Raw genomic sequence first — 23,964 nt, forward strand, 5'->3', positions numbered from 1 at the left:
GTCACAGCCACCATCTTGTGTAAATAAGGTCACCTGGGTGTGGTCACAGCCACCATCTTGTGTAAATAAGGTCACCTGGATGTGGATTTGATTTTCACGAACTTACTATTTGTGTGTTGAATTGTCTTCCACTGACGTGTCCATGTCCACAGCGATTAGCCTGTCAGTGCCAGAACAGGTGAAGGCCGAGTCTTGGAGACGAAGATTACCTGACCATCCCTGGCGTGTCCAGCACTGGGCGAGGTGTCCTCAGGTGAGTGGCTAAGTATAGCGGAAATATCTTATTTAACAACTCACTTTTCAACACTTTGTAGAGATTATTTAATGTATCAACTATGCATAACAAAGAACAATTATCTTGATTGGAACGTTTCTAAATCTTTGAAATTTGGGGAGAGAGAAGCCATATTGGCGAGGCAGGTCAAAGGGTTAAGGAAAGATTTCCCTTGAGAGGGTTGAGTACCCATCCAGTTGTATTGTTATGTGCCTCTGATATACAGAGCAATCGCAGCATAATGTATTATGCTTAATACACTGGATGACGAACACGTTACAGTTATGTTAGGTTGATTAACGATCCAACCCATCCTTGCAGGTTAGGTTGGGTTGGTTCGTTAATGCAAGATTCTCAACTAATTAAAAACAACATTGGGACTAGCACTATAGGTCAGTGTTAGATGGAGGAGCTGGTAGGCGGAGGACAACGGTGTGACCCGTTAGATGAATGGTGGATTAACAGGACGATGGTTCACTGGTAGACAAATGGTGGATTAACAGGACGATGGTTCACTGGTAGACAAATATTGGATTAACAGGACGATGGTTCACTGGTAGACGAATGATGGATTAACAGGACGATGGTTCACTGGTAGACGAATGGTGGATTAACAGGACGATGGTTCACTGGTAGACGAATGGTGGATTAACAGGACGATGGCTCACTGGTAGATGAATGGTAGATTAACAGGACGATGGTTCACTGGTAGATGAATGGTGAATTAACAGGACGATGGTTCACTGGTAGACGAATGGTGGATTAACAGGACGATGGTTCACTGGTAGACAAATAGTGGATTAACAGGACGATGGTTCACTGGTAGACGAATGATGGATTGATTAACAGGACGATGGTTCACTGGTAGACGAATGGTGGATTAACAGGACGATGGTTCACTGGTAGACGAATGGTGGATTAACAGGACGATGGCTCACTGGTAGATGAATGGTAGATTAACAGGACGATGGTTCACTGGTAGATGAATGGTGGATTAACAGGACGATGGTTCACTGGTAGACGAATGGTGGATTAACAGGACGATGGTTCACTGGTAGACGAATGGTAGATTAACAGGACGATGGTTCACTGGTAGATGAATGGTGGATTAACAGGGGGCACCGAGGGATAATGGTGTTAATATCACACAATTCGCTCTTGTACACAATAAGACAATTTAGGTTAGGTCAGGACAGTGATGCATCGACATTATTTACACGTTACATGTGTAGTGGGAGGAGGCGGGGGGGGGGGGGGGGGGGAGACAGTCACGACTGCCAGCCGACGAACGGAAGGGCAGACAGTCACGACTGCCAGCCGACGAACGGAAGGGCAGACAGTCACGACTGCCAGCCGACGAACGGAAGGGCAGACAGTCACGACTGCCAGCCGACGAACGGAAGGGCAGACAGTCACGACTGCCAGCCGACGAACGGAAGGGCAGACAGTCACGACTGCCAGCCGACGAACGGAAGGGCAGACAGTCACGACTGCCAGCCGACGAACGGAAGGGCAGACAGTCACGACTGCCAGCCGACGAACGGAAGGGCAGACAGTCACGACTGCCAGCCGACGAACGGAAGGGCAGACAGTCACCACAGTCAGCCGACGAACGGAAGGGCAGACAGTCACCACAGTCAGCCGACGAACGGAAGGGCAGACAGTCACCACAGTCAGCCGACGAACGGAAGGGCAGACAGTCACCACAGTCAGCCGACGAACGGAAGGGCAGACAGTCACCACAGTCAGCCGACGAACGGAAGGGCAGACAGTCACCACAGTCAGCCGACGAACGGAAGGGCAGACAGTCACCACAGTCAGCCGACGAACGGAAGGGCAGACAGTCACCACAGTCAGCCGACGAACGGAAGGGCAGACAGTCACCACAGTCAGCCGACGAACGGAAGGGCAGACAGTCACCACAGTCAGCCGACGAACGGAAGGGCAGACAGTCACCACAGTCAGCCGACGAACGGAAGGGCAGACAGTCACCACAGTCAGCCGACGAACGGAAGGGCAGACAGTCACCACAGTCAGCCGACGAACGGAAGGGCAGACAGTCACCACAGTCAGCCGACGAACGGAAGGGCAGACAGTCACCACAGTCAGCCGACGAACGGAAGGGCAGACAGTCACCACAGTCAGCCGACGAACGGAAGGGCAGACAGTCACCACAGTCAGCCGACGAACGGAAGGGCAGACAGTCACCACAGTCAGCCGACGAACGGAAGGGCAGACAGTCACGACTGGGTGTTACACTTGTACGGGAAGTAATCATTGCTAACAGGTATTGTATCTCACACCCCCTAAACCTTCCTTCATGCTGACACTAACCTGGTAATGCTTATCTCCTCACTAAACCTTAATGGCTTCACACAATCTACTTTAAATGTTCCTTGAAGCGACCTTGAAAAATGCTTTTTTCCTCTGTGAATCCTTATTTGCTTAATTGCTGCAAAGGGGCCTGACGGCTGAGTGGACAGCTTTCGTTATTCCTAGTCGTAAGGTTTCGAGTTCAATCCCCGGCGGAGGCGGAAACAAATGGGTAGAGTATCATTCACCCTGATGATCCTGTTCACCTAGCAATAAATAGGTACCTAACAGACAGCTGCTAAGGGGTGCTTCATAGGGGTGTGTAACAAAAAGGGGGCTTGGTCGAGGACCGGGCCGCAGGGACACTAAACCCCGAAATCATCTCAAGATCAAGATAACCTCATTGAAACTGACTAAACCAATTTGAAACTCTTCCCTAAACGTTTCTCCTCCCGAAATTAAAGTCTAATGTTTGCTGTATCTCTCACTAATTCTTTGTTACAGTATATGAAATGATCAACTGTATGAATCTATTTAAAACATTTGTAATTCTCTCCTAATTTCCTCCCTTCCCCTCATTCCCAGGCATGTTGCAATGATAATTACAGTTGAAAAACCCTACTTACACTACCTAATATACGAAACATTGAAAAAAACGGTATAAAACATTGATAAAACAAACACTTTGGTTTTGAAAGTTTTTAACTTCGTTCGTCACTTATGCCCTTCTTACCCTACTATTTTATCTTGTATTGTACCTCAATAAATGTGTTTTAGTAATATTCTCATACAACGAGACAGGATAGTTGAGGGCGCCAGGCTGTCTGATCTTAGTAATTAAGGGATCTCACCCTTTAGAAGTAAGTAAGTAAGTAATTATCAAAAGAAGGCACCAAACCGGGAAGGCTATGTAGCACCATCAAATACGCAAAATAATCAGAGGGCGCTAAATATCACCAAGGATGCCAATACGAGAACAAAAACGCATAAGGCGAACGATATCAAAAGTATCCGAGTCACCAAGAATTCTATCGAGGGACAGGTGACCGCGAGGGGCGGTCGGAAAGCAAGACACACGCTCGTCCCGGAAGTCAGGACATTCAAGAAGGACAAGCACGACCGTAAGAGGGACAATGCAACTAGGACAATAAGGAGCAGGGCGGCGCTCCATCAAGTGACCATGGGTTAAGCGAGTATGGCCAATACGCAACCTCGCTAGAGCTGTTTCCCACCGCCGGTTACGGTGGAAGGAGGACGGCCACGAGGAAACACAACATTTAAGAGTACGTAGCTTGTTACCAGTAACAGACAACCAAGAAGCCTGCCAACGGGTAAGGACTGAGGAATGGATAACCGGGTAAAAGTCGGAATACGGAATGCCTTTACGAGAGATGGGACAAGAGCGGACAGCTTCCTTAGCGGCAGCATCCGCACGCTCATTTAAAGACACGCCAATATGGCTGGGAACCCAACAAAACTCAACCGACTTAAATTTACTGTGAACGAGAAACAGCCAATGCTGGATCTCGACAACTACCGGATGAACTGGATTAAAGCACCCGAGAGCCATGAGGGCACTACGAGAGTCAACAACAACCACAAAGGAAGACTGACAACGAGAAAGCAGGAGACGAAGAGCATAGAGAATAGCATAACGTTCCGCTGTAAAGATGCTAGTCTCCGGAGGCAAGCGACACATATAAGTGCGATCAGGAAAAACAACAGAGTAGCCAACACCGTCCGCTGACTTAGACCCATCGGTGAAGACAGAAACGGAGCGGGAGTGAGAAGAAAAGTGCTCGAGGAAAAGGCGTTTGAGAACTGTAGGAGGGGTAAAAGCTTTAGTGATGCGAGTCAAGGATGTACAAAACCGCGGAAGAGGGACCCTCCACGGGGGCAAAGAAGGAACAACACGAGGAGAAACATCAGAAATACGAACGGAAAGAGAATCCTGCAGGCGAGATAACCGGACAGAAAGAGGGAGGTGGTGAAGAGGAACAGGAACCGCAGGAGGGGTAAAAGTTAAAGCACGACAGAGACGAGAGGAAGGATGTTGCAAGGACCGCGCAAGATACCGAAGACAGTAGCGATCACGGCGGTCCTGGAGAGACAGGAAGCCAGTGTCAACATACAAGCTAAGGACGGGAGTCGAACGAAAGGCACCAGAACTGAGGCGCAACCCAGTATGGTGCAAAGCATCAAGACGGCGAAGAGTAGAAGGAGAAGCAGACGAGTAAGCAGGGCAACCATAATCGAGCTTAGACAGGACGAGAGAGGAATGTAAAGCAAGGAGAGTGCGCCTATCTGCCCCCCAAGAAGTATGGGACAAGACCCGAAGGAGGGTAAGGGACTTAGAGCACTCAACACGGAGGTAAGAGATATGGGGAGACCAAGACAAACGAGTGTCAAGGAATAACCCCAAAAGCTTCGCGGAATCTTTGTATTCAAGGGGATGACCATAAAGTGACAAAGAGGGACGAAGAACAACCCGTTTCCGCGTAAAAGTCATGGCACAAGTCTTAGAAGTAGAGAACTTGAAGCCATGACCTGTGGCCCAAGACGACACGGCATCAATCGCAAGTTGAAGCCGGCGTTGAAGGAGAGGCGAATCATCACCCTGACAACAAAGGGTAAGATCATCGACATAGAGAGCGGAGAAGACACCAGAAGGAAGAGGAAAGAAGACCATTGAGGGCAACCAGAAAAAGAGTAGTGCTCAGAACACTACCCTGGGGCACACCTTCGTATTGCTGAAAAGGGGGAGAGAGAGCGGTACCAAGGCGCACCCGAAAGGAACGACGAGAGAGGAAGCTGCGGAGAAAGAGAGGGAGATGACCACGAAGGCCAAAAGAATGAAGTTGAGATAGGATATGATAACGCCAAGTGGTGTCGTAAGCCTTTTCTAGGTCAAAAAGGACGGCAACAACGGAGGTCTTCGCAGCAAAAGCAGTACGTATATAGACCTCCAAGTTCACCAGGACATCTGTCGTGCTGCGGCACTTGCGGAAACCAAATTGAGAAGGGGAGAGGAGGTGATGGTGTTCCAGGAACCACATCAGACGAACGTTAACCATACGTTCAAAGAGTTTGCAGACACAACTTGTGAGAGCAATAGGGCGAAAGTCCTTAGGGGAAGTACCCAGAGACCCTGGTTTGCGAACAGGGAGGACAACGGCATCGAGCCAGTCCTCAGGGACTGACGACGACTCCCAGATCCGATTATACAGACTCAGTAAATACTGAGACGTGCTCGGAGGGAGATGGCGAAGCATCTCATAATGAATACCATCGGAGCCCGCCGCCGTAGAACCGCAGAGGGCCAGGGCAGAACGAAGTTCAGAGAGAGAGAAGGGATCATTATAGGGAAGCTGAAGATGAGTGCAGAAATCTAAAGGACGAGACTCAAGGACAGGTTTACGAAGAAGGAAAGATTGGGGAAGATGAAGACCAGAGCTAACAGAAGAAAAGTGGGAACCCAGTTCAGAAGCGACCTGCAACGGGTCCGCCACAAGAGTATCATGGAGGTGAAGGACCGGTGAAACATCGGGAACGAACTTACCCGCTATCTTGCGGATACGCTTCCAGATCTGGGCCAGAGGGGTTTCGGACGTAATTGTCGAGACATAAGAAGCCCAACATTCACGTTTAGCCGTACGGATGGCCCTACGGGCCACCGCACTCGCTTTCCGAAAGAAAAGAAAAGAATCGGTCGTCTGCCTACGGCGGTGCTTCTTCCAGGCTGCACGCTTACAGCGGACAGCCCGAGCACAGTCCGCATTCCACCAGGGAACGCACTTCCGTGGACCCCGAGAGGAAGAGCGAGGAATAGAGCGGAGGGCAGCGTCGAAGACAGTGTCATGAAAAAGGAGGAGAGCGCGAGAGAGGGGCAGAAGGGAGAGGTCAGAGAGAGTAGCACTGAGGGAAAACAGGGTCCAGTCCGCCTTAGCAAACTGCCATCTAGGGAAAGAGAGGGAAGGGCGAAAAGAGAAAAAGGAAACAAGGATGGGGAAATGATCACTTCCATGGAGGTCATCAAGAACCTGCCATGTGAAATCTAAGTAAAGAGAAGAAGAGCAGAGAGAAAGATCAAGACAAGAAAGGGTGCGAGTTCGAGAGTCCAAATGAGTGGGCTCACCAGAATTCAGAAGAGACAGGGAAGAAGAGAGGAGAAACGGCTCAAGGAGGCGACCCCGGGTATTCGTCAGAACGTCACCCCAAAGAGAATGACGACAATTGAAGTCACCCAGCAGGAGCACAGGCTCCGGCAAGGAGTCTAGGAGGTGTTTCAAATCAGGAAGAGAGAGCGGGACACTCGGGGGGAGATAAATGGAACAAACTGTGTACCATTTCCCCACAAAGATACGAGCAGCAGAACAATGGGGAGGCGAAGGAAAAAGTAAAGGAACAAAGGGAACATCAGCCCGAATCAAGAGAGCAGAAGAATTAGAAGCCCCAGCAATGGCTGGGGGGGGGGAGAGAAAGGAATAGCCACGAAAACGACCAGGACGAGCACCAAGCATCGGCTCCTGGAGACAGACACAAAGGGGCGAAAACCGCGAAACCAGAAGTTGGAGTTCGAGGAAATTGGCGTAATAACCTCGAACGTTCCATTGAAGAATGGACAACGACGAGAAGAGAAAGGACAAAAACAGAGAACAAGGAAGAAACAAAGGCGAAAGACCAACAGAGCACGTTAAAGAATATCAGGGTCGGGATCAGGGTCAGCAAAGTCAGGGTTAGGGGGCATGGGTAAACTGAGCAAAGACGGAGGGAAGGAAACGGGAGAACAGATCAGAGGTGGGCGGGCAGGGTCCGGAGGAGGAGGAGGAGGAGACAACGGAGAGGAGCAGTCAAGGACAGCAGCAGGAAGAGGGGGAGTAGAAAGAGAGGAGAGCACCCCAGCAAGAGCAGCAACCGAAAGGGAAGCAGGGGCCAAAGAAACCTCCATAGCAGGAACAGGGGGCGCAAGCACTGAAACGGGAGTGGAAGGAGCAACAGAGCCAGAAGGAGGAGCTGAGGAAGAAAGCGAAGCCTTCTTACCCGCCGGGGAAGAGGAAGGAGAGGAGCCAGGCTTACGCTTCTGACTTAAAGAGACCGGTGTCCCAGCAACTACGTACCGGGCAACGGATTCCAGTGTCTCAACAGGAGAAGCCGAACGAGAGCACACACGACGGCCGTTAGGAGAGCGATGGACATCCGCCCGCACCGACAGGCGGCGGGGAGAGCCGATAGATGGAGGAAGAGGATGGGAAGGAGGATCGGAGGGGGACGAGGAAGGAGACACAGAAGACACGACAGACCGGGTAGAAGGAAGGGGAACCCCAGACAGAGGACCAGGAGGAGGATCCTTCGGGAGAGAACCCAAAGGGACAGAGGAGGGGGCAGTGGGCGCATCAGGGTCCAAGGCCTGGAAACGGTTGTGAGTCTGAGGAAGGCGGGAAGGACGAGGAGAGGAAGAGCGCAACACGCGAGCATAAGAGATATTAGCATAAGGCGGGAGCCGGCGAACCTGGCGCCTCGCCTCAGGAAAAGATAAACGCTCCCGGTGCTTCAAGTTGAGGACGGCTGCCTCAAGCTTGTAATGGACACACGCACGGGAGAAGGTAGGATGGGCCTCACCGCAGTTGAGGCAACGAGCCTGGGGAGAAGCGCACTCCGACTTAGAGTGACCTTCGCCACCACACAAAGGACAGAGAGAGACAGTCCCGGAGCAGCGGAGGGCACCATGCCCAAACCTCCAGCACTTGTTGCAGAGCCGAGGAGAAGGAATGTAATCCTGGACAGAGCACCTGGCACCAGCAAGAATGACAGAGGGTGGAAGGGTCCTACCATCAAAGGTAATCTTCACAACCCGGAGGGGTTGACGGCGACTACCACGAGGGGGACGAGTAAACGTGTCCACCTGGAGAATAGAATGGCCCTGGGCAGCGAGGATATGTCGAATATCGTCGTGGCAGTCGCGTAGGTCCCGAACACCGGTCGCAACATGGGGCGGGAGCAAAATAGTGCCAACACTGGCATTCAACTGGACGTTCTTCGAGACCCGAACGGGGGTCTCGCCAAGGCAGGATAAGGCAGCCAAGCGGGAAGCAGCATCCTGAGAAGGAGCAGCAACGACACGCGTACCGAGACGAGTGGGGTTAAAAGTAATGGAGGCATCCACGGAATCAATGAGATGTCGATGAAGGGAGAAATCGTCAGGAGGCGCAGAATCAAGAGGGAGGAGATCAAAATATTTGGCCCACGAAGCGGGACCAAACAAGGCTTGATAGGTAGCAGAACTGGAAGGAATCGAGCGAGGGCGGCCGTGACGAGAACGGCGGTGAGAACCCCCAGAGAGAGAGGGGTTAAAAGGCGCAGTAGTAACAACGAGAGAAGGAGCCGCGCCAGGGGACGAGGCAGTCACCACTGGGGGCTTGGGGCTCGACCCAACCACAGAGGAGGGAGGGGAGCCAGGGGAAGGAGTCAGAGAGGCCAAAGGAGGAGCAAGGTCGGGGCCCAATGCAGCGGAGGCTACAGAGCCCGGTCTTCCAATACGGACCGACTCGGGGGCTTGGTCGCCCACCCCACGAGCCTGAGAAGGTAAACCAGAAGAAGCCGAAGCAGGGGTAATCATCTTGACGAAAGAAGAATTCACTCACGAATGTGCCCCCACACCCACCATGGAGCCACAATTAGAGGCAGGACACCCAACAAGAAGCTATCGCCGATCTTGTCGGGGCCTCCTAGGGGTGCGTCGTGAGTATACGCCCCACAAACGCCACCTTAAGAAACCGACAGTCCGTCGAGATCGGGTTCAGTGACGAAGTGGGGATTGACAATAAAAGGTTCCCCTCGCTCTCGACGTCGGGTACTGCAGTTCTACGGGTGCAAGAGTATGCCTCCTCAAGCACCCGGGCGTCAAAATAGAAGAAGTCCAAGGGAAGAACCAGAACGAGCAAAAGGTCGGCAGGAAACGGCAAGCAGATAGGAGAAGAGGGGGGAGAAAAACGAAACAGAAGGAAAAGGAAAAGATGCCCAGCAGAATTGGAGAGGACGGCAGCAGGAGCACAAGGCTAGAAAAGGACAGGACTGTCCCAAGGAGCATCACACTCCGGCAGCCGCCCACCAAGCCCCCACACGGCGACAACGAGCTGAGCGGGGAGGGGGCCCTTTAGAAGTAATGACTACAGGTTGACCTTGCCTTTTGCTAAGCCGATAATTGTAGACAGCTGGCTGGGGTGTGTCCTTCAGACAAGCAGCTGCCTACTGTTTTAGGGAGAGAGCCTGAGGCTATCTTACCGGGTAGGCAGGGCTTAGCTCCAGGATCCCTCACAAATACCCATGGAAGTGTACTTTTGAGAGGAGACAAAATTGAATGTTGAGCAGAACAGTAGTGGAGACCGCTGGTCGTGAGTCCCACAGCCAGGCCAGGCTTACACAGGCCGGGTGGGGAACTCAACTGTAACCATCCCACCCTCTCACCTCTCTATCAAACTTTGGCTCAGTCTTGGGTGAGAGCTTGTGAGGTGACGTATAGTGTGTTTTCCAACTTAGGTGTTGTGTGATTTTCAGGGGCAGTCAGCCGTAGAACTGTCAATTTCCTGTATGGTGATTCACATTTGTGTATTCATGTTGATATTGAACATGTTATGATATAGTTGAATTGTATTACCCATTTAAGTGAAGACCTAATAGTAAATATAAATGATTAATTTGTTGCTGTAAATTGGCTTTAATTCCGATCCCGGGATCTTGAGTTTCCTATGATAGGTTGCAGGTTGGAAAGGGAGGGGGGAGGGGAAGAGTTCTCGGATGCTTATGGATTTGAAGGCTTGATTATATACGAGTACAAACTTACAGTTGATACATGAACAACTCTGATATTGTGTTGTACAAACAAGTTCCATTCCTTGTATTACATAGGTTTACAAGAATGGATGGTGGCGGTGGAAAGTATTAGTCTCTCGAGTTTACTGGTAGCTGATCAGGTACAATGCCTTGTTTTTGTGGTACCTTGGTGATCAATCCTCGAGGTTACAGGGTGTTGACCTGGAGCGTGTAGTATGAACTCTGGGGAACTCTTGAATAGTTAATATAATGACCGGGCTAATGGACAGAAGAGCTATTAGTTTCCGTTTTTCGTTACAGTAACATCTTGCATCTAACCAAAAACATTTGGTTTTCTATAATTTCACCTTTTTAATGTTGCATGCATTCATTGCAGCATGACTTAACCACGTTTTAAATTCTCGGTATTGCTTTGCAATACCGAGGATTTTCAACCCAGGACGGGAGGCATCCTTTACATCCTCAATAACCCCTACAATGGTCCTCTGCTGTTATTATTTAATCTTAGTCTGAGGCATAGTATCTTACCTGACAGCTAGACACTGACTCATAATACCCAAGCCAAATTAACAACAATTCAGGCCCACATCAGAAAATTAATGAGAGTCGAGAGAGAGTCGAAGCGATACTCGGGGGACTTCCAATCAAAGATATTAGACAATTGCACCACCACATGGTCAAATAAATTGCAACCTGGAATGTCTTTGATTACCCAGAGCCGAGGTTCGAATCCTGCTCACAAACACCTAATTTTCTCATTGATACATCACATTAATGTGTTTCTTGGTGCCTTCAGACCCATCTCTGACATCCTGTAAGTTTAAAGTTCTTGAAAACATTATACACGACAGGTTAATGATTCAAATTAGATTCCAACTTGCTACTAACCTGTATGGTTTCCTTCCTGGAAGAAGCATTCAGACTTGCTTTACTGAATATTTTATTTGACAGGGACCATATTCTCGGGCGACATTTATTGACCTCCAAACTGCTTTTGATTCATCAAAAAGGGGAAATAATCTTAGAACAATTAACCTCTTTTGGAGATAATGTTATACTCGACATACCTCAAGGGGTACCCTTGTATCACAACTGCCTCAGTTCTTTCAAGGGGGCTCAAAAGTAAACATTTTGCACCATTTGAGTCGAGTTCGTCGAAAGGAGGCGGGCTTAGCCCATCACTGTTCAATGTGCTAAAACGCCAAACAAACTTATATTCCCACACTAGCTGATGAAGCTGTCATCAGTTATGTCTGACATTTGTATTGTTTCGAATACCCAAACGAGACTGCAAGCTCTACGCGATTCACTCGCTGCTAAAAGCATCGAATTCAGTTTTGTATATAATTTAATCCATCGCTCTTTTCCCTAAAATGAATCAATGTCCCTCAAGCTTTCAAAGTCAACAACCAAAACAAATATAGGCAGCACAAATACCTTTGAGTAGGTATCAGTGACAATGTAAACGACCATCTTAAGTTAAAAGACAAATCACTGAAAATACTTTCTGGTAAGAAATTGGTATTAATGTTAAATATGGTAGACTGTTCAACACTTGTTAGTTCATTGCATTTATCTTCCTCGCCTCTGTTTGAACAAATTGGAAGTAATACATAATGAAGCCATGAGGGTGTTTCTTGGTACCCCAAGATGCACATGAATCATTAACTTGAGGGAAGAACTGAAGCTTCCAATTATACTAGAGAATCTTACAAGTCAACTCAACCTTTTCCCTTAAAGTCATGAGACCTTACATCTCCAGCCTTGCTCGGAGACAAAGTATTCTGTACCGTTAACTCCGTATTAAGTGGTGCAACATACCAACTCACTCCTTGTATGATAAATGACCGAGTAAAATCCCAACAATCTAATCAAACTGAACATTCCTTTTAAATGCAATACACCTGCAACTGATATTCCTCTTCATCTGTTCCCACAATTCAAGTACCATATACACCTGCCACTAAGAAAGGTAATGAGAATCTGCTCTTTCCAAAGCTGTCACACTTTAAATAATTGCCTCTCGTCATAACTTAAGATCCCATGAGTACTGTCTACACCGATGACCCAGTCCAATCATCTACAGGACGGACTGCAGCAGTATGCAGGTACAGGAACAATACTTCCACACAGTAAGTGTCAGGTTAAACAACTGGCTGACCTCTGTACAAACTGCTGCTGCACTACAACTAGCTCTCAGTATATATAAAGTCACAGGAGGTGGTGACATAATTGTGTTTCAAAGTCTGCTCTTCAAAACTTTTCCAGCATGATCGACAGTAAGAGCTTCATAATTGCACTTATAAATAGTCGCAGAATAAAGGGTTCAGAATCTCATGTATGGATACCATCTCACAAATATAACCCACCATAATGACTAACATTACAGACAAATTTGCGTGTAACAAGGAAGTTGAATTAGACCTAGGTGTCCCCCATCTCTTGTCAAAACTATATTGTTTAACACTCGGGTATAAGAGAAATTACCGACTCCCAACGATCTGAAAACACCAGGATAAAAACCTGTTTTGTTTAGATCAGAAACCTATGTATATGGGCAGCACAAAACGTTCCCAAGACTGGGCGACGTTACTGAAAATCAGAGTCAGGCCAAACCGACTTGCACAAGACGTTAACATACTGAGAAGCTGCACATTTATCACAATATATTATAACACCTGACAGACTGAAAAAGCCATCGACACACTGGCTTGACTGCTAGAAGTAAATTATGAATGACCTTCCACGTCCGATAAAATACTTCTTTGACAACTACAAAATAAAAGATTCCTCCAACAATACACTGACTATTTGGACCCTAATGCTGGAGTGCCACAAGGCTGTGTACTCGCGCCAACATTACACCTCACACTACAGAGGGAAGGAAGGGGAGGAGCGCGGCCCTGCTGATGAAGGATTAGGGTTTCCAGGAGATTGATATCCCAGGCTGCGAGGAGTTCAGAGACTACATAACAGTCGCCATGACGATGGCAGGACCAAAGATAGTAACTGATACATAACCCTCCATTAAATGACAACCATTGCAGTTCCTACCATAACTGAAAGGGCAGACTGTCGCCTGTTAAAAATCGATTCCGACTTCCAATCATAGGGACTCCACCCATTAAAAGATACAAGAACCATATGGTGGCACAGCGAGCGAGCTAAACTATTGGACATGACAAACATTTTAATCCAACATGTAATCAACACGTAAAGATTAACCAGCGTGACTTTACCTCGAATTCACTGAACGATTCACATACATGGGAAATAATGTTCGAAGACCCATGTGAATGAGTGAACACTGTCTTTACGTTTAAATATATGGTGAAAGAAAGGATAACTTACTCAGGGAAGGGACCAGAAAGCCAAAGCCTGCAATATCTAAATTGAAATTACAAGGAAACAAAATTTATAATATAACACAGGTAGAAAAGCTCAAAAAGAAAGACTGCACAGACGTTATTGATTACATCACCCAGAAGAGTAAGGAGGTGGCACAAGTTTGTCCTGGTATGAGAGAAAGGATTTTCACTTGTGTTAAGTTGGGCGAGTGAGTATGACCAGATGTATATCAGCGTGGAATCCACAGGAGTGCACATCCATCCGTGCACTCTTCTGTATTCTCTGGTCTGGGACCAAGGTCTGCCTTCCTGGGTTTCTATGGGCTGGACTCTGGCTGGGCTGGCCAAGGATATTGCAAGAGTTGTTGCACGCCCAGATCACCAGAGGAGACTATGCAAGTCATCAGTGGCACTCAGTTGTTCCCATCATAGGGAGAGAACTTAGAGGGTTAGTTTCGTGCACCCAGGTCTGAAGTGTTCGCTCACACGTTAAGGCAGGTCTAACCTTCCTTGTTACTAGTCCACGACACCATGAATCCTTGACATTTCTTTATGGAATTGCCATTTGTCACGGTAAAATCTCTAGGAAGAGATTCGGCCTACTCCATTATCACCTATTCTACTCATTCACATCTATTTAATCAAGAACTGCAGCCAAGAACAACTACTTCCGTACATCTAGACAATACCACCAGTCTACCTACCCCATCGGCCGTCACCCCACCTCACACCTGGGTCGCTGGGAGACCACCTCCGAAACAAGCAGTTTAACAGCCGGTTAATAGTTAAAGAAGTCACCAACGCCATCTGCCCGGCCATTATTCTGTATAAATTGGGCGTTTTTGCTCAACATGAGTTAGATTACTCCTGTGTGCTTAGCTGAGTAGACCTGTTAACCCATCTCTGTGGTGTAACGGATTTAGACTCGCCCATAGTATCCTGCACCTTTATTTTGCATCTAACCGTAACGTAAATTTGATTGTTCATCCTGTTTGTTTTGCACACTTTGTATTAGAGCCAAGCCTGGATATTTTTGTAATTTGTTTAATTTATTTTTAAAGTAAAGTATATTTTAAATGTTTTTTTCCCTCTGCTTTATCCTACAGTTTACCTCACTGTGAAGACACCTTTGCAGTTTAACTTTTATTTTTTAATATTTTGTGACTGGTATTAGAGACTGCACGGCCACCAATGTTTCCCGTCACACATTCGTTTACACATTTGTCTGCTATTCGTCTTATTAGGTCACTAGATAATTGGGCAAAGCAAAACTAGACCAAATTATGTTTTTTTTTCACAGCCAGGATTGTGCAGCAAGCACTACTGACAGAACTCATCAATAGCATCAACTGAGAGAAAACATGAAACCAGGAAGTCTGTTCTATCCTTGTTTGTATGTGATAATGATGGAACTAGTACTCTGAGCAGACCTAGATGAATTATGGACTTTGACTATAGATTTCAAAGAGTACACAGGACTAAGATTCTTACAGCAGGCACCCAAGGACACAGCAGAAAAAGTATATTTCTGTCGATTGAAAGAATAAAAGATTGAATAAAAGATTGTCGATTGAACAGAAATAATGGATAAGGCAAACAGGCTGGAGACAACGATAGGCCCAGACCAAGAGAAGGAGCATCCCCCAGTGACATTAGTATGCTTCATTCCCAGCAAAACCATAGACCCCTTGAGTAGTATGGGGTCCCTGCTTTAAAACCTTTTATCCTGTGGTCATAGGAGCTCTGCCAAATATATAGTCTTCTCGCAATAATGAGGGACACTTAGCACTAACAAACCAGGTAAACTACGTTACGCAGTTCTGGAGACCCAGAAACGTTCACCTCTAACACTTCACAGGGCCTGCCACCTGACCACAATATCTGTTGATCTGTAGAAATGCTGCAGCGTTCCAGAGCTACCAATACCTTGTGCAAGATGCGGATGATGGCCACGTAGCTGCCAAGTGGTCAGCCTCCCGAAACTGTGCCCGACGGTATATTAAGCTTGATAGGCTTTGCCCCGACACTTTCTCCTCATGCTATAACTTTCCTCTCGCAGAACAGTCTTCTAACCCCAGCTGAAGCATCACCCTCTTGGGTAATTTTTGTTTATAACTGATTGGACTGGTGGGATAGAAGAGACTAACAGAAGGGTGGATGGAGAGGGGAGGCAAGAGGATTGAAATGTACCCAAAAATTTTAGATTAACATTAACCATGTTACACTACCTACTACTAAATGGTCAAATTACTGACCAAAAGAATGGTTTACCACTCTTAAGTGGTTGATGCACAAATTACATTAGAATATACCTATTAGAAGATCACTGCTTCATGGTATAGTGAGTTAAATTATTAAAATTATTAAACCCTTCACCTATTGTACTTGTGGGAATATATACACTACATTATGACCACTGCGATTCAAGAGAAGTTTTACCAAGTAACTTTAATCCCTCCATACCTGCAGTGCCGTTGTACGAGACCAATTTCTTGGGTCTGGTTGACCATTCCTGCAGTGCCGTTGTACTGGTGCACTCTCGTACATATCTGAAATTACAAATTATATTAAATACCTCAAAATAATAAAATGAACACATCTTCATGTAAAGTTTGAGAAATATCCCGCTAAACAATCGATCAGATCAGACTTTGGTTGATCTAAAAAGCCAACTTACCACTGAATGGCAAAATCCAACCTCAGACTTGACTCGTCCACAGGCCGTTCTCAACAACGGCCAAGTGGTCGTTAACCCGGGCAGCCAAACATGACCGTTCTCAACAACGGCCAAGTGGTCGTTAACCCGGGCAGCCAAACATGACCGTTCTTAACAACGGCCAAGTGGTCGTTAACCCGGGCAGCCAAACATGACCGTTCTCAACAACGGCCAAGTGGTCGTTAACCCGGGCAGCCAATCATGACCGTTCTCAACAACGGCCAAGTGGTCGTTAACCCGGGCAGCCAAACATGACCGTTCTCAACAACGGCCAAGTGGTCGTTAACCCGGGCAGCCAAACATGACCGTTCTCAACAACGGCCAAGTGGTCGTTAACCCGGGCAGCCAAACATGACCGTTCTCAACAACGGCCAAGTGGTCGTTAACCCGGGCAGCCAAACATGACAGTTCTCAACAACGGCCAAGTGGTCGTTAACCCGGGCAGCCAAACATGACCGTTCTCAACAACGGCCAAGTGGTCGTTAACCCGGGCAGCCAAACATGACCGTTCTCAACAACGGCCAAGTGGTCGTTAACCCGGGCAGCCAATCATGACCGTTCTCAACAACGGCCAAGTGGTCGTTAACCCGGGCAGCCAAACATGACCGTTCTCAACAACGGCCAAGTGGTCGTTAACCCGGGCAGCCAAACATGACCGTTCTCAACAACGGCCAAGTGGTCGTTAACCCGGGCAGCCAAACATGACAGTTCTCAACAACGGCCAAGTGGTCGTTAACCCGGGCAGCCAAACATGACCGTTCTCAACAACGGCCAAGTGGTCGTTAACCCGGGCAGCCAAACATGAACGTGAAGAACGCTTCACACATAACTTGTCCTCAATCTATGCTCCTCCGTGCACTGACCCACAACAGTTCATACATTTTAACACTAGATTCATTTAAAATAGTTTTTCATACGTGAACTATTATTATACATAGTTATTTATTACGCGAGGGAGACTGGTTGGAATACACTCGGGAGCTATAATGTCCAACAACTATCAGACCTATACACTATATAAATATACATTAATATTTACTTGTATTGGACAAAATATAGTGCTTAGTTACACAGGAGGTTAATGTTAATTATGGCGTCTCTGGTGTTGGCTGCAGCGTGGACGACATTGAGTCAGGATGCCTAGTTGCATTCACATTGGATGGTCGGAGGGGGGGGGGGAGGGGTGAAGAGTGATACTTGCTAAATTAAAAGTCTTTGGTCCGAATTTCAAAGCCTGAAGTCTGATAATTCACAAGAAACACCTTGTAACTGCCAGAATTAAACTTTAATTGTAAACTTTTTCCACCTGCTTTTGGTCGAAGGTTCAATTTCACTATAAAGTTAACACGCCGTTGTTATGGAACAGTTAATCACGTAGCAGTCGTTTTAGAATTTAATTTTGTTTTAATAAGCTTCATGAAAAGTCTTGAGCAAGGTAAAAGTTTCTACTAATAAACAAAGGTATATTACACTATAATATTTACTAACAAGTAAACCAGAGCTAATTGAATTATTTTAAATAAAGTTTTAATATTTTGTAGCAATGGTTATTTAAAAAGTCAGCAAATATTGTTCTACCAACAGAAAACAATGTGATAAAATAACTAAACATATAGAGTAACTTGCCTGTAAGCCTGGCGCAGGTAACCTGATCTACAGCACTGTCCAGGTGACTAATTAGTAACACCAGTGAGGCGGGCGGTGAGCTGTACCTCTCCCCACGACGGCCCTGTTATATCTGTAAGACTAGATTCCATTCAGCTTGTACAGGAGTGAGTAACACTACGGCACTGAGAGCTGGCCACTTGCTCTGGGTGTGTAAAAATGACCTGCCAGCTTGGAATATCCTAAAAACCTTCTAGATAACATGACGCATGAACGGAAAGCATCATTCATTGGAAGCCTACCAGCCATCCAGAAGGAGTGGGAAAGGAACAACAATTCTAATATACAAGGGGCGGAGGCTATAGTCAGGGATGAAACTGAGGCTGAAACTCAGGAAGTTGTAAACTCTGACTCAGTAGGCCAGGATGTAGATGACAGTAAACTAGAAAGTGTACCAGACAGCACTGACAGCTCGATAGGTACAGACACCACGACGGTTCTCGATAGAGCAATTCAGAACAGAAGGACAGACTTATGCAAATTTTATGCAAAGGGCATATGCAGACATAGATATGCTGGTAATAAGAAAGGATTAGAATGCAGTTACCAACATCCCAAAAAATGTTTAAATATGCTTAGGAAAGGTGAGTGTCGATTTGGATCAATATGTAGGTTTTTCCATCCTGACATGTGCCAAACCTCACTGGAGGACAGAAAATGCTATGACCTTAGCTGCCCACACTTTCACGTGAAAGGCACGGAACGCTACATAAAGAGTGGCAAGCAGGATAATGAATTTGGAAGAAACTATAAATTTTTTATACCAGACCGGCAGAGAATTCAAAAGGAGCAGCATGGAGAGTATGGAACTGGATGCCAGATCCACTTGCATTCCAGAATTACGGATACAATTACCCACCGAAAGGGAACTACAACTACGACAGAAAACTGCCCTACAACAATCAGTACTGGTCAGAACAAACTCATTATGTCCACGATTAATGGACTTGCCGAAAAAGTCTCCCATTCAAACTATCACTAATAGAGTAACCTCATTCATCTTTGCCAACATACAAGGACTGAAAACAAGAACAAACAACAAAGTACAGTTCATAAATGGCCTCCTCACGGAGTCAAATGCAGTATTTGGAGCTTTCACAGAAACCCATGCAGGGGAATTGTTGGACAGTGAGATCTGGATTCCAGGATATAACCTATACAGGTGTGATAGGAAAATTAGGTCACATGGAGGAGTGGGTCTGTATATTAGGGAAGACCTTGTATGCTCGGAGCTCCTAAACGTTACAAATGAGGTGGTAGAGGTATTGGGATTAAAAATAGAGAAAATAAATTTAGTGATTATACTAATATACAAACCGCCAGATGCAACGGCTGAGGAATTCACAGAACAGATAAGCAAAATAGAGAATAGCCTTGATAATTTGGAGAACCCGATACCTGATATTATCTTCCTAGGTGACTTCAACTTGCCTAGTCTCGGGTGGAAAATAGCAAACAATAATATTATACCAGGAAATCTATCAGGACCTAACCAACCACAGATTAGAGAACTACTTATATTCTGTGACAAATTTTCACTCAATCAGCAGATATCGGAGCCAACGAGAAATGAAAATATTCTTGATCTGGTCTTTACGAACAATGAAGACATTATCAGAGACATTACGATATCAGATACCACATACTCAGATCACAAACTCATTGAAGTGCAAACTACCATCAATACTCAGAATAGACCTAAAACGTTGATAAAGCGAGAGGGGGCTATTCAGTAAATTCAATTTTAATAATAAAAGGATAGACTGGGAGATAATAAACAGGGAACTTACAAACATTCCATGGGGAACTGTTCTAAATAATACAAGTCCTACAGAAGGAATAGAAAAACTGACTTCAGGAGCGTATCAAGTCTGTCTGAAACATGTTCCTTTGAGGAAAGCCAGAGAGAGATCTAACGTATAAAGAGAACGCAGACGACACTATAAACGCAGGAAAAAAATAACGGAACTGCTTATGCAGACACGAATTTCCCGTCAAAGAAGGAATAATTTAAATAGGGAGATTGAAGAAATCGAGCGGAAATTGAAACACTCATATGAAACTGAAGAAAGGCAGTTAGAACAGAAAGCAATTCAGGAAATAAAGAAAAATCCAAAATATTTCTTCTCATATGCGAAATCAAAAGCAAAAACCACTGCCAGTATTGGACATATTCGTACAAGTGAAGGTTCATACACGGAGGATGACAAAGAAATTAGTGAAATCCTAAAAAAGCAGTATGAGGACATGTTTAGCACTCCAATAAACAACATCAAGGTGGAAGATCCAGACAATTTCTTTATGTGGGATATTCAAACCCCTGTAAATATAACTGATATAAACACGAGCGCACTAAATTTTGAAAAAGAAATTGAAAACATGCCCATGCACTCGGCCCCAGGTCCAGACTCATGGAATTCAATATTTATAAAGAAATGCAAAGTGCCGGTAGCACAGGCACTCAGTATAGTGTGGAGGAAGAGCTTGGACACGGGGGAGATACGAGATGCACTTAAAGTAGCAGACATAGCCCCTCTACACAAGGGAGGGAGCAAAGCATTGGCAAAAAATTATAGACCAGTTGCACTAACATCGCACATCATAAAAGTATTTGAGAGAGTGATTAGGAGTCAGGTCACCAATTTCATGGAGACCAATGACCTTCACAACCCAGGCCAACATGGATTTCGAGCGGGAAGATCGTGCCTCTCACAGCTACTTTAGCACTACGACAAAGTCACTGAGGCATTAGAAGAGAAACAGAATGCTGATGTGATATACACGGACTTCGCAAAGGCTTTCGATAAATGTGACCATGGCGTGATAGCACACAAAATGAAGTCAATGGGAATAACCGGTAAAGTAGGACGCTGGATACTCAGTTTTCTGTCAAACAGGACTCGGCGAGTAACTGTCAACCATATAAAATCTAGTCCAAGTGCAGTGAAAAGCTCTGTACCTCAGGGTACAGTCCTTGCACCGCTGCTTTTCCTTATTCTCATATCAGATATAGACAAAAATACAAGTCACAGCTTCGTATCATCCTTTGCAGATGACACAAAAATCAGTATGAAAATTACCTCGGCTGAGGACATTGAAAACCTTCAAGCTGATATTAATAAAGTTTTCGACTGGGCATCAGAAAATAACATGATTAACAGTGATAAATTCCAGGTACTCAGGTACGGTAAAAATGAGGACCTTAAACATAATACAGAGTACAAAACACAATCAAATGTACCCATAGTAGGAAAACAGCATGTAAAGGATTTGGGAATAATAATGTCTGACGACCTAACGTTTAAGGAGCATAACCAAGCAAATATTGCGACAGCCAGAAAAATGATAGGATGGATTACGAGAACTTTCAAATCCAGGGATCCTATCACAATGGTTGTACTCTTCAAGTCACTTGTGTTGTCCCGTCTTGAGTACTGCTCAGTACTCACTTCCCCCTTCAGAGCAGGAGAGATTGCTGAAATAGAGGGAATACAGAGAACATATACGGCACGCATAGATGCAATAAAGCACCTAAATTATTGGGATCGTCTCAAAGCCCTCCAAATGTACTCACTAGAAAGAAGACGAGAGAGATATCAAATAATATACACCTGGAAGATACTGGAGGGCCAAGTACCAAATCTACACAGTAAAATAACAACGTACTGGAGTGAACGACATGGAAGAAAATGTAGAATAGAACCAATGAAGAGCAGAGGTGCCATAGGCACAATCAGAGAACACTGTATAAACATCAGAGGTCCGCGGTTGTTCAACGTCCTCCCAGCAAGCATAAGAAATATTGCCGGAACAACCGTGGACATTTTCAAGAGGAAACTAGATTTATTCCTCCAAGGAGTGCCGGACCAACCGGGCTGTGGTGGGTATGTGGGCCTGCGGGCCGCTCCAAGCAACAGCCTGGTGGACCAAACTCTCACAAGTCGAGCCTGGCCTCGGGCCGGGCTTGGGGAGTAGAAGAACTCCCAGAACCCCATCAACCAGGTAACCAGGTATCAACCAGGCCCGCCGCGCCTCTTGACTACCTTGGCCTGTGGTGGGCGGTGAGCAGCACCTCTCCTCACGACGGCCCGCGCCACACTGCCCGCCGCGCCTTTTGACTACCTTGGCCTGATGGGTCAACTACCTGTGACGTCATTCACCTCACCTCACATGAGGCCGCCTCACTTACAAAGCAACAAGTCACTTCAACAATATTAATATAGTTTATTTCTATTAATGTGAAGAATGAGCAAGTGTGAGTATGTATTAAGGGCACATACTTCACTACTGGACATTAAACCCACTACCACACTCACCTAGTAGCTTGGAGGCTCCATAACGCCTTCTGTAATTGTTATGTTGGGGTCTAGGCCAGGGGCCAGGTACAGCAATCGGTAATGGTGTTCAGCCTCGTGTGTGTGTGTGTGTGTGTGTTGGGGTCTAGGCCAGGGGCCAGGTACAGTAACCGGTTATGGTGTTCAGCCTCGAGTGTGTACTCACCTAATTGTGCTTGTGGGGGTTGAGCTCTAGCTCTTTGGTCCCGCCTCACAACTGTAAATCAACTAATATACAGGTTCCTGAGCCTACTGGGCTCTATCATATCTTCACTTGAAGCTGTGTATGGAGTCAGCTTCCACCACATCACTTTCTAATGCATTAGATTTCACTACTACTCTTCACTGAAAAAATCTTTCTAACGTCTCTATGGCTCATTTGGGCACTCAATTTCCACCTGTGTCCCCCTACTGCGTGTGCCCTTGTGGTAAATAGTCTGTCTTTATCTACCCTACCAATTCCACTGAGAATCATGTATGTGTTGATCATGTCCCCTCTAACACTTCTGTCATGACCTACAAGAGGCAGCTACTTTTGAGCCACGGCGCACCTACTATTTAACCACACGAAGCAGCTACTATTGACCTACGTGAGGCAGATATTATTAACGCATACGAGGCAGCCACTATTGACCCTTGGGAGACAACTACTATTGACCCCCACGAGGCAGTTTCAATTGACCCAAACTAGGCAGCTACTATTGACCCACAAGAGGCAGCTACTTTTGACCTACAATAGGCAGCTGATATTGACCCCATACGAGACAGTTGATATTGACCCACACGAGGCAGCTACTATTGATCCATAGGAGGCACCTACTATTGACTCACACGAGGCAGCTGATATTGACCCATACGAGGCAGCTGCTATTGACCCACACGAGGCAGATACTATTGAGCCACACGAGGCAGCTACTACTAACCAACACGAGGCAGCTACTATTGGCCCAAGTGAGGCAGCTACTATTGATCGACACGAGGCAGCTACTATTGACCCACAAGAGGCAGCTACTATTGACCCAAGTGAGGCAGCTACTATTGACCCACACTAGGCAGCTACTATTGACCCACAAGAGGCAGCTACTATTGTCCCACACGACGCAGCTACTATTGACCCACGCCAGGCAGCTACTATTGACCCAAGTGAGGCAGCTACTATTGACCCACACGAGGCAGCTACTACTGACCCACACGAGGCAGCTACAACTGACCCACACGAGGCAGCTACTATTGACCCAAGTGAGGCAGCTACTATTGACCCACACTAGGCAGCTACTATTGACCCACAAGAGGCAGCTACTATTGACCCACACGAGGCAGCTACAATTGACCCACGCGAGGCATCAACTATTGACCCATATGAGGCAGCCACTATTGATCCACATGAGGCAGCTTCTCTTCACCAATACGAGGCAGCTACTATTGACCAACACGAGGCAGCTACTATTAAGAACATAAGAACAAAGGTAACTGCAGAAGGCCTAT

The 23,964-nt window shown here is 46.4% G+C and overlaps 1 long non-coding RNA gene across 2 annotated transcripts; it reads right to left on the reverse strand.

Moving 5' to 3' along the window:
• LOC138366490 (uncharacterized) lies at positions 1 to 22,274 on the reverse strand. 2 transcript variants are annotated; one of them, XR_011229132.1, is made up of 4 exons: positions 22,189 to 22,233; positions 18,107 to 18,226; positions 16,228 to 16,313; positions 1 to 261 (listed from the first exon to the last, which is right to left on the reverse strand). It is a non-coding gene; the product is annotated as an uncharacterized lncRNA (long non-coding RNA). The 2 variants fall into 2 exon arrangements; XR_011229131.1 differs by having other exon boundaries at positions 3 to 261; positions 18,107 to 18,218; positions 22,189 to 22,274.
• Positions 22,275 to 23,964: the final 1,690 nt, after the last annotated feature.

Source organism: Procambarus clarkii, chromosome 19, assembly GCF_040958095.1.
Source record: "Procambarus clarkii isolate CNS0578487 chromosome 19, FALCON_Pclarkii_2.0, whole genome shotgun sequence".
Classification (NCBI taxonomy): domain Eukaryota; kingdom Metazoa; phylum Arthropoda; class Malacostraca; order Decapoda; family Cambaridae; genus Procambarus; species Procambarus clarkii.